The sequence below is a fragment of the Dasypus novemcinctus genome, chromosome 20, assembly GCF_030445035.2.
Source record: "Dasypus novemcinctus isolate mDasNov1 chromosome 20, mDasNov1.1.hap2, whole genome shotgun sequence".
NCBI classification, from domain to species: Eukaryota; Metazoa; Chordata; class Mammalia; order Cingulata; family Dasypodidae; genus Dasypus; species Dasypus novemcinctus.
In genome coordinates, this window is record NC_080692.1 from 27,931,628 (window position 1) to 27,943,518 (window position 11,891).

The following is an 11,891-nucleotide window of genomic DNA, read 5'->3' on the forward strand; positions in this document are numbered from 1 at the left end:
TGTCAGGAGGAAATTCCCAGGCACAGTGCTGCTCTAGGCCTTGTTCTTATTTCAGGCCTATAGGCTCACAAGTATAGTCATTAGTATCAGGGGCTTACTGTTGGACCTTCATTCCTTCTCGGTCCTTGCCGCTGCACTTGGGGGACTGCCGCTGCTCCCCTAGGGACCACGGCACAGCACCCCCGGCCAGGGACCCAGTACCCCTCCAGCTTTAGTTTTTAATTGTTGCCACTATGAGTATATACAAACATTACCATGCACCCTGGACATATGCCCTGTATAGCTCCCTGTCAGCCATATATCCCCTGTCAATAGTATCCCATACCAGTATTTCTCCGCTGCCATTGTTGGACCACTCTGGGATCCAGAACTTCCTGAAAATTGAAGCCCAATATAATGTCAGGATCCCTTACTAGCAAAATGGCATATAGCGATGGGTTTAAAGGTTAGATATAAAATACGTTTTGACTTGGAAAAATTCTACATCCTATCTTTTTCTTTTCCTTTTTTTTTCCCCCCTAATTATTGAACTTCTCTTCACAAGAGCCCTAGACCACAGCAATTCATGTATGCAATATACAGCACTCCCACACATCCACTACAAAACCTTTTCCCTTCCACAGCGATACTCTTACAACCTATTCACAACATATTTACTTAAAGTGATGTACATAGTCTGAGACAATAGCTTTCAAACCAGGTGACATCTGTGCTTACATTGTGGTGCATACTTTAGGACACGCAGTTTTCTAACATTTTTAGTTATCCTATGTTTTACATTATGGTTTACATTGTCATTCTGTCGTCCCCTATATGTTTATGATGTAATATTACATATTTTATATCCATCCTTGTGTATTCTCACAAAACTCCTCTCTTACCCCACATTTACACTGGTTTCACACATTTAACATCCATTTTCCCATCCCCTTGGTGCCCACAGTGACAGCCAACCTCCGTTTCCCGAGGAACCATGTCCAGAGATACTTGCAACAGTGTTCAGGTCCTAAATTGCTCAGCTGCCCCAATGCCCTGGGAGCCACCCTTTCTCTCGAGAGATACAGTTCCCTCTATTTGATGGCATTAGTCCTCCCCAGGATGTGGGTCCACCCCCACTCTCACTACTTGGGTCTCTACCCAATGGTATCACCCACTCTGGCAAAATGAGCATTCAGACATTCCCCAGGAGCCCGTCCCGCATCAGACCATCCCTTCCGAGCATCCTAAACAGGTAACCCTCTTAATTATATTTTGAAACGATTTTTTCAGCATTTTACTCTCAACCAACACCTGACACTCTCCTGTGTTCGTATGCTACCCCTCCCTCCCCCCACTTTTTGGGCAATATTACTCATCCGCCCATCCCCAGCCCCCCTCAAACCCACAAAGCCCACCCAAAGGCAGCCCCTTGCCCCCATTTTATCTCTTCTTTGTGTTCATACTTACCACCAGCTCATCGTAAATTCCACCCCTGCAGACGTCAGCTCACATCCTTCGTCCACCCCCTGATTTCCTGTAAGCCTATCGTTCAGTCTCTAGCTCTCTGAGGCAGCTTGTTTATTTCATATCATTGAGGTCATGTAGTATTTGTCCTTCAATGCCTGGGTTGCTTCACTCAACATAAGGTTCTCAAGATTCATCCATGTTATCACGTGTGTTTGTAGTGTATTTGTTCTTACAGCCGCGTAGTATTCCATTGTGTGTATATACCACATTTTATTGATCCACTCATCTGTTGATGGGCATTTGGGCTGATTCCAACTTTTGGCGATAGTGAACAATGCTGCTATGAACATTGGTGTACATATATCAGTTTGTGTCCTTGTTTTCAGTTCTGCTGGGTATATACCCAGCAGTGGTATTGCTGGGTCATATGGCAAATCTATGGTTAGCTTTTTAAGAAACCGCCAAACTGTCCTCCAGAATGGTTGGATCCTTCTGCATTCCCACCAGCAGTGGATGAGTGTTCCCCTTTCTTCACATCCTCTCCAGCATTTGTATTCTTCTGTTTTTTTTATAGCTGCCAATCTTATGGGAGTAAGATGGTATCTCATTGTAGTTTTGATTTGCATTTCCCTGATAGCTAGAGATTTGGAGCATTTTTTCATGTGCTTTTTAGCCATTTGTATTTCTTCTTTGGAGAAGTGTCTGTTTAAATCTTTTTCCCATTTTTTAAATGGGTTGTTTATCTTTTTATTTTCAAGATATATGAGTTCTTTATATATGCAAGTTATAAGTTTCTTATCAGATATATGGTTGCCAAATATTTTCTCCCACTGTGTAGGCTCCCTTTTTACTTTCTTAACAAACTCCTTTGAGGTGCAGAAGGCTTTAATTTTGAGGAAGTCCCATTTATCTATTAGTTCTTTTGCTACTCGTGCTTTTGGTGTGATATTCATGAAGCCATTTCCTATTACTAGGTCCTGTAGATGTTTCCCTACATTGCTTTCCAAGGTTTTTATGGTCTTGGCTCTTATATTTAGGTCTTTGATCCATCTTGAGTTGATCTTTGTATAAGGTGTGAGATGGTAATCCTCTTTTTCATTCTTCTACATATGGATATCCAGTTCTCCAGACACCATTTGTTGAATAGGCCACTCTCTCCCAGTTGAGAGGATTTGGTGGCTTTATCGAATATTATATGGCTATATATGTGAGGTTCTATATCAGAGCTTTCAATTCGATTCCATTGGTCTGTGTGTCTCTCCTTATGAAATGGCTGGAGATTTATAGTCCTGTTGCAATCTATCATTTAATTTGGGCTTCCCTGGTACGAGGGCTCTCTCCATCAAGGTGGTTCTGTGCAGCTGAGGCAAATTCATTATTGCTGACAGCTGGAGGGTAATCCTAAATTCGCCCTTGTAGGTGAATCTGGGCACCACATCCCTCTGTCCATTTCAAAGACTACTGAAATTTAAGGAAAAGAGTAAATAATTTGCTCTTAGAGTTGAGCTAATGGAAAGAAAGAAACCAGGGGAAATTAAAATAGAACATATTTTGTTACCAATTGTTTCAGTTTCACAGCTGAAAAAAACTTATGTAAATGGATTGGCTTAAACAAGGGGAATTTGTGGCTCATGTTTTTGAGGCTAGAAGCCCAAGTAAAGGCATCAGGAAAGTGATGCTTTGTGTCAGATAATGGGCTTTTGGGGGCTGGTTGCCTTATCCTTGGTCCTTGGCTTTCCCATCACAGGGCAATGGACATGGAGAATTCATTTTATACTCCTCCATGTTCCACTGACTTTCAGCCTCCGTCTTTCTCCATGTGGGTTTGTAATCAGAAGCTTCAGTAATTAACCATTAAGGTCGAACATTTTTCACATGGGCCACACATTAACTAAAAACAATGTCAAGAGGTTTCCTTTACAATGGGCTTATACCTGAAGAATGATTATAGGTTAAGAATACGTTTCTTTGTTTTCTTCTTTCGGTGAGAATATAATTGAGTATACAACAATTTTCTTATAACCTTATTGGACAAAGAGATATTTTGGGCTTTTTGGAGAGATCAATGAAGAATAAAGATAGGGCATTAACTTAAAGGCTCAACTTAAATACTTAAATATTTACATATTTAGGTATTGGCTTTTATTCCTCCATTCTTCAAATACCTAACTTTGCAGAGAATCAAGCAGTGTAATTGAATTTTATATTCCATTAGTATGAATGGATTCTAGAATTTTGATCTTTGGTCCTCTTGTCTTTTTAATTATTTTTACCCTAGATAACACATTGATTTGCAGGCCTTCACACAATGATACCTAAAATTTCAACACATATTTCTCTTCTGAGATCCATTTGAGTATAAACATCTCAATCTGGTTGATGCAGGAAATATCTACAACACAGTACCTCATTTTCTCCCAACACAGTGTGCTTCTTGTCCACTCCTACCCTGGTCTTCCTCATCAGTGATTCATTGGTGAATTGTGGCAACATCCATTCACTAAAATTACCAACTGTAAATAATGTGTGACTGCTTTTTATCACTCTCCATTCTCTGTTTTTGCAATGGCTAAAATATCTTACCCATCTTAAATTGGAACCCACAATATCTTCTCCAAGTCAAGCTCTCCCAGATGGAAATAACTGCAATGAAGCTACCCTTCTCTTTCAAAAATACAATCTAATATTATTTCTCTATTAAAAATCCAGCAAGAGCTCTCCATTCATCTTTTACAATAAAGTCAAATTTCTCTTTAGTGAAGTGGCTGTTCCCTCCCCCTAACTTGAAGTTGGATTTCCTGTGCTCTTTTCTTAGAATCCCCAGTGTCTACATCAGGGGTTCTTAACAATGTGTCTGTGATCTTGAATTGAAATTCAAAAAAACATTCTTGTGGGGACATGTTGGTGCAGGTGTGATATATTTATTAAATAAAACATAGTATAGTGTGGACCTAGTAAAGGTCTTTTTTCCCACCTGACTGGTAAAGGGGTCCATGGAACTAAGAAGGTTAAGAACTCCTGGTATAGATGCAAATGCTAAAAAAACATGATGGAAAATATATGGCATTGATAGCCAATAACTAGGAAGTTTTGATAAAAAGATAGAACATAATCTGTTGCTCCCCAAAACAACTGATTCATGTCACTCTTTAAAAGAGAGTTGAACCTCATTAAAATGATTGATAATACTCCAAATATTTTGGTAAAATATTTGTGGTGTTTAAACCAAAATTGAACATTTAATTATTTTTCTGATTTAAAATGGGTCATATTTGAATCTCCTTCATATTGAATGAAGACAAATCATAATGGATGCAAATTTACTTTTCACTGTTTTTATTTTTTAATTTCTACAAAAGTTTTACCTCTAAAATGTGTACTGTTGTTTTTTCCTTTAATATTGTTCTTTAATGTAAACACCAAAATAATGCTAAACCCTTTATAAAGTCATTATCAATAGTGATTATAACTTGAAAAGAAAGACTTATCATACCTCTGGAAGCATAGACACATATAAATATTAGAATCACTTATTTCCTCATATCCTCTTCTATCTACAACTAAAGCCTAGAAGCTTCAGAATTTGTTCTCTCCGCATTCATGCTTTATCAAACAGCTTTTTTTTCACATTGTCTGTGTTTGTCTTTAACATCATTTTCTAAATTCTTGGCTCTTACAGTGCTTAATTCATCTCCCCCTTTCTGTATTTTTTATGTATTCAGATATGGAATTGATGATTCCTCACTCATGAAGTAAGGTCTTTGTTCATTAATGTTATCAGTCAATGGAGGTAGTTGGTACATTTCATTCAGAATTCACATACAGTTATATTAAAAAATATTAGTTTCATACCCATGTTCAGGGAATGACTAATGGAATTATTATATCAAATTGTGTCCCTTCCAGATATCGATCAATGCATAAAGTGTCCTGAAGACAAGTATCCAAATAAACAGAGAGTTTAGTGCCTTCCAAAACTATGACTTTTTATCTCATGAAGTTTTTCTAGTTGTTCTCGTCTCTTTGGCCATGAGTTTCTCAGTCCTCTCTGCTCTGGTTTTAGGACTATTTATTAAATATCAAAACACACCCATTGTCAGAGCAAATAACCGAAATCTACTTGTGGCCTTAATGTTCTGCTTTCTCTCTTCCCTCACTTTTATTTGTCAGCCTAATATCCTCAGACAAACCTGTATCCTGAGACAAACATTCTTTGGAGTTGTATTTTCCAGGGCTGTTTCTACTGTCTTAGCAAAAACCTTCTTTGTGGTCACAGCCTTCAAAGCCTTCAAACCAGGGAACCCATTATATATATGGAAGGTGATGTGATTCTCAAACGCTATTGTCTTTATTGGCTCCCTCATTCAAGTATGTATCTGTGCACTGTGGATGGTCCCATTCCCTGAAATGGACACACATCTGAGTTTGGCCAACTCATCTTTCAATGTAACGAGGAATCCACGACTGCCTTCTACTGTGTACTGGGTTACTTGGGCTTTCTGGCATTACTGAGCTTGACAATTGCTTTTCTGGGCAGGAGGCTGCCAGACAGTTTCAAAGAGGCAAAAACAATCACATTCAGCATGCTGGTTTTCTGCAGTGTGTGAATTTCTTTCATACCCACCTATCTGAGCACCAAAGGCAAAGCCATGGTGGCTGTGGAAACCTTCTCCATCTTGGCTTCCAGTGCTGGCTTATTGGAATGTACATTTCTTTCAAAATGCTATGTGATTCTACTGAGATCAGAAAGGAATTCAAGAAAAAAAATTACTTGGACAAATTTCTTTCTAAAAGCAAAATATTTAATGTTCAAGCTGCAAAATTGCTATGGAATGAGCAATAATATGGAAATAAAGATACAAGATAGGCATGAAATAAGTGGTAACAAGTGGTACTATTGTAGTTGGAGGTAGCAACTCATGGGAGAGAAAGCCCTGTGATGACATAGAAAAATGTTGAACTAAGCATCCCTGCTGGATGTCTTATTATTCATTTTTTTCAATTAGCTTTTCATTGAGTCATATTTTCTCCTTAATAACAACATGCAATAGGTTAACAAGTCATATTATAGCAAAGATTAAAGGAAATTATTTGTGTGGAAGGATACTGGGCACTAGAAAATATATTTCCTTTCTCTTTGTCTTACTTCAGTTATTATTTGCTCCATATTTAAATAAAACAGAACATACAGAATTATAAGATTTGATGGTAGAACACTAGTGATATCTGATTTCCTTCCCTATATTTCTTTTCTAAACAAAATGATATAAAATGTTTGAGCCCTGGGCTATGTAAATTATATTATGTAGGATCACATGTGTTCTGATGAATGTCATGGATCAAAGCTTAGGTTAAAGTCCTGAAAGAAACTAAAGGAACAACTCTGGGACAAGACAGATCTTTATCACTGAGAAACTCCATCAAATAGCTAGAGAACTTGACTTAGTGAGAAAGAGTATCCCATCTGTTTTTTGGAGAGTGTTGCCATCTAATATAAACAGATCTTTTAAAACTTTGTCTTCTACCTATCCCCACTACTGATATGTGGCATCACCCACATATCAAACTATTATTTTAACTTCTTGTTAGCTTAAGCAAATAATGTGCAAAGGTATAGCTTAGAAAATATGAATCTGATTGCTGATGGTTTTGACACCTGGTTCAGCTTCTTTCCTCCCATGGCATTCTCTTTCTCTCTCTCTTTCCTGTCTGAATTTCAATCTGTTATCAAAGATTTACATTATAGAAAATCATCTGTGTAATGATGTTTTGTTCTCTAAGACTGATATTATGACAGCCCCACCCTTCCAACTATTTGGCAGTGGCTATGCAATGATGAAAAAATGGAGTGAAAACTCAACCCTCTCCTATCATCTCAATGGTGTCCAGACTTCACAAACTCTTATCACAAGCCCCCCACTCTCAGAGTACTGGGGTGATGACTATATTCTCAACAATCTCTAGGGTGTACGACTCATCCTCTCTGAGCATTGGGTGGCAGCACTCTTTCTGAACAGTGGAGCAGTAGGGCCACCTTCTCTAAGTGCTGGGACAGAATCACCCTTCCCACACACACATGGATGGACCCACTATCTCAGCCTAGAGGATGTCATCATTCCATACCTCGGATACCAAGATTCTGGCCTTGAAGTGATTTTCCTTGAACTCATCCCCTCTCTATTCCTTTAGCCCTGGCTTGCATAAATTCTGTTCATATGAGTTACACAAGAAGCATGTCAGTTTTGCCTGTAGAACAGGGGTTTCCAAACAATCAGAAGATAGGATTTTCCACAAATCTTTCCAGGATAACTGCACCTTCAATCCTGGTAAGCATGAAAAGTCTGACTGGATCCATTTTCAGTTAAACCATCACATGGATCATGATTATCTGTGCTTTCCTTTGATGAAATCAAATACTTTAGTTTAATAAGTGTTTAGTTTTTTCTTTCCATAGGAATAGAAATAGATTGACTGATTTTACTAAATAAGTCCATGTCTTTATTTTGATGATTCTAAAAATGTTTTTAGCCTTTAACTTGTTGTTCAAGCAGGATGGTATTTTATAAACTTTTAATTTTATTCTTTGTCAACCCCCAATGTCCAAAAAATGTCCCATGTTCCACATATTCTTCCCCTGTACATAGAAACTACACTACATTGTTAAAAGAAGTCAAAGACCCAAATAGGTGGAAGAATAATTCATGCTCATGGATTGGAAGACTAAACATCATGAAGTTGGCTTTCATACCCAAACTGATATACAGATTAAATGCAATCACAATAAAATTAAAATATTTTTCTTACTGAATTAGAAAAATCAATTAAGAAATTTATATGGGAGTACAAGTGACCTTGAATCTCCAGAGACATACTGAAACAGAAAAGTGAAACTGGATGAATCATGATAACAGTCATTAAAGCATTTTACCAGGCTACTGTGATCAAAACTGCATTGTATTGGCACAGTGAAAGACATACTGATCAAGGAAGCCAAATTGAGAGTTCTGATATAGATCCTCACATATACAATCAACTGATGTAGAAGAAGACAATCAAAGCCACTCACCTGGGACAGAACAGCTGCTTCAACAAATGTTGCTTGTAGAACTAGATATCCATATCCAAGAAAATGAGAGAGAATCACCATCTCATGTCCTATATAAAGATTAACTCAAGTTGGATAGAAGACCTAAATATAACAAACAAGACCATAAAATTCCTAGAAGATAATGTAGAGAAACATCTACAAGATCTTGTAGTAGGAAATGGTTTCAAAAACTTTACACTCAAAGCATGAACAATGAAAAAAAAGATAGATAGGACCTCCTCAAAATTAAAAAAATGTTTGCACTTCAAAAGAGTTTATCATGAAAATGAAAAGGCAGCCACTCAGTGGGAGAAAATATTTTGGAAACACTTATCCTATAACGGTCTACATCCAGCATTTGTAGAGAAATCACACCTCAAAAGAAAAAAGACTAACAACCCATTTGAAAATGGGCAAGGGATTTGAATAGACAATTTTCCAAAGAGGAAATATAAATGGCTTAAAAGCACATTTAAAAAGATGCTCAACTTCACTAGGATTAGGGAAATACAAATCAAAACTACAATGAGATATCATCTTACACTTATTGGATTGGAGGCTATTAAAAATAAACAGAACTACAAGTGTTAAAAAGAATGTGGAGGAAAAGAAACACTCACCTACTGCTAATGGGAGTGTAAAATGGTGCAGTCATGGAGGATGATTTGGCAGTATCTCAGGAAGCTAAGCATAGAATTTCCATATGATCCAGCAGTCCCACTGCTAGAAGAATTCTAAGCAGATACACACAAATATAGGCACAACAATATTCATAGCTACATTATTCACTATTGCCAAAAGTTGGAAGCAACCCAAGTGTTCTTCAACAGATGAATGGATAAACAAAATGTGGTATTATTGGAATTTTACTCAATTGTAAGAAGGAATGAAGTTTTGACACATACACCAACGTGCATGAATCTTGAAGGCTTTATGTTGAGTGAAGTAAGCCAGGCACTAAAGGACAAATATTGCATGACCTCACTGATGACTTAAGCAGATTGAGTGGAATTACAAAGCTAGAGTATGGAAGCTAGATTATCATGAGAGAAAGGAAGAAGAGTGTGGTGAGCTAATGCTCATTGTGGGCAAAACCTACAATAAGGTGGAAAAGGGTGATTTGACAGTGCATGTGGGTTATGGTGGAGCAGGATATTGAGTGGGGTAAATGTTACAGGAAAGGAGGATGAGAAGAGTGGTGGGGTTTGTATTGGAATATTCATGGAACTGGGGGGAGGACTGGAGGAAGGATCAGTTGAACCCTGGGGTTTGGTAAATCTGTGGTTGAAACTACAATTGCACGAATGTTCCTTTGGCAAAAATGGCAGGGGAGGCATCAGTGGTGGGGGGATATTTAGAAAAGGGTACACCTGGGGCATGCTTCTATGGAATAAGAAAGTGTTAATCTTTTCATAGGTTTTATCTCACGGGGTAGAGACCCACACACACAATAAACACTTAAATATTAAACTCTCCTCCTGGGTGTCCTGCTTTGTTCTCAATTAGAAGGGCAAGAATTTCTAGACAGCAAAGCAAGTAAATAATAAAAGAGAACAACAATATGTCAAGCCCTCAATATTAATTCATGTAACTATGAGGCTTATTCGTCATAAATTGAAAGTTAATGGTTGCTTAGGTTCCAATGGGAGGGGAGGGAAGAATGGCTTTTGCATAGGGCATTTTGGGGGCATTTGAATTATTCTGCATGATCTTTTAAAGACAGACACAGGTTATTATACATTTTATTAAAATTTATAAAAGTGTATGGTATAAAATGTAAGCCAAAATGTAATACATTGACCATGGTTAGTATCAATGCTTCAATATTTGTTCATCAATTGTGACTATTGTATCATACTCATGTAGGATATTATTGGTAGAGGAGGATGTGGGGGATATATCAGAAATCCCCTATATTTTCTAAATTACTTTTCTGTAACCTGAGTCTTTTTTGGAAAATGGAGTGCAAACGAATAAGACACTGAGGGAATATGCAAGAAATTTTCAATATGCATAAAAGATAGATCTTCAGTGATGAAAGGCATAATATAAATTTTTTTCATTTTAAATTTTTCATTTAATTTAATTTAATAATTATTATTTTACTTTGGCCTTGTTTTGGAAAAGGTTTTGGATTGTGGAAATGTTTCACCTGTGTTGGGGTGGACCACTGGTGTGGGGTGTCAGTGTGGAGGATGTGTGAGGAGGATTGCACTTGGAGCATGCCTTTATGAATTATGAAGATGTTCATGTGATCATGGGGTATTGTCGCAGTAAGTATAGAACCACACCATAACTGTTGGACTATTGCATTCTGAACCTGGGGAGTCCTACTACATTCTCTAATAGAAGGGTGAGAATCTCTAGAGTACATGGGCAATGCCTATCAAAGGAGGACAGACAGATATACAGGGCCTTTGATATCAAAGTTTGTACCTGCAGATTATTACCAAGAGGCTATTAGCAATACAGTTGGAAAAAGACCTTGACTATAATGGGGGAATATTAAATACAAATGAGTTTGTATGGCTAAGAGATTTCAAATTGAGTCAGAAGGTCATTCCATTATGCTTATGTACATTTCTGAAGTATCTCAGTGGCTACCACGGTAAACTAACCTCAAGAATGGTGCTTTTGAGGGCTCTAGAGATATCTAGACACTATAGGCAGGGCAGATATATCCAGGAATCAACACAGCATTGGTGGGCCTTATCTTGGAATATATGATAATTTCTCTCCACAATATATCAGAGTGAAACTCATTTATAATTTTCTTACACATGATTCTTCTGCCCCTGTTTTCTGAACCTATAATTAACACTATACCCATTAAATATTTATCCTAGATTCTTAACTCTCCTGGCTGTTCATATGGTGGTTGAACACTGAATTTCAGCAAAGTTCTAGTCAAACACCTACTCTCCAGGTCTTAGGACTCACTCAGGAGAACTAACAAAATGATGATGATGAACAGCATCTATCTAAAAAATAGAGTGTCATACTCAATTCAGCAGCACATATTCTAAAATTGGAATGATACAGAGAGATAGCATGGCCCTTGTGCAATGATAACACACAAATTCGTGAAGTGTTCCATATTTTTTTGCCAGTTTTACTGAAAATTTTAATACTCAGTATTAACTGTGTTAAAATTTTAGTAATTAGATTTTGTCAATATTAGAATATGTACATATTAAAGTCTATAAAGCATTAAAAAAAAGACTGTCTTCAGCTGTAAGAAAGAGCGTTCTATTTCATCTTGCCATGGGATCTAAGCCACGTCTCAATCAGAAGCATAGTGGGCATTATTACATAAGGAGAGAAAGCAACTGTGTGCTAAAGTAGAATTACTATTCTA

At 37.4% G+C, this 11,891-nt stretch overlaps 1 non-coding gene across 1 annotated transcript; it reads left to right on the plus strand.

Moving 5' to 3' along the window:
* Window positions 1-11,531: 11,531 nt before the first annotated feature.
* On the plus strand, window positions 11,532-11,636 carry LOC111763374 (U6 spliceosomal RNA). The gene has a single exon (XR_002796251.1). It is a non-coding gene; the product is annotated as a U6 spliceosomal RNA (small nuclear RNA).
* Window positions 11,637-11,891: the final 255 nt, after the last annotated feature.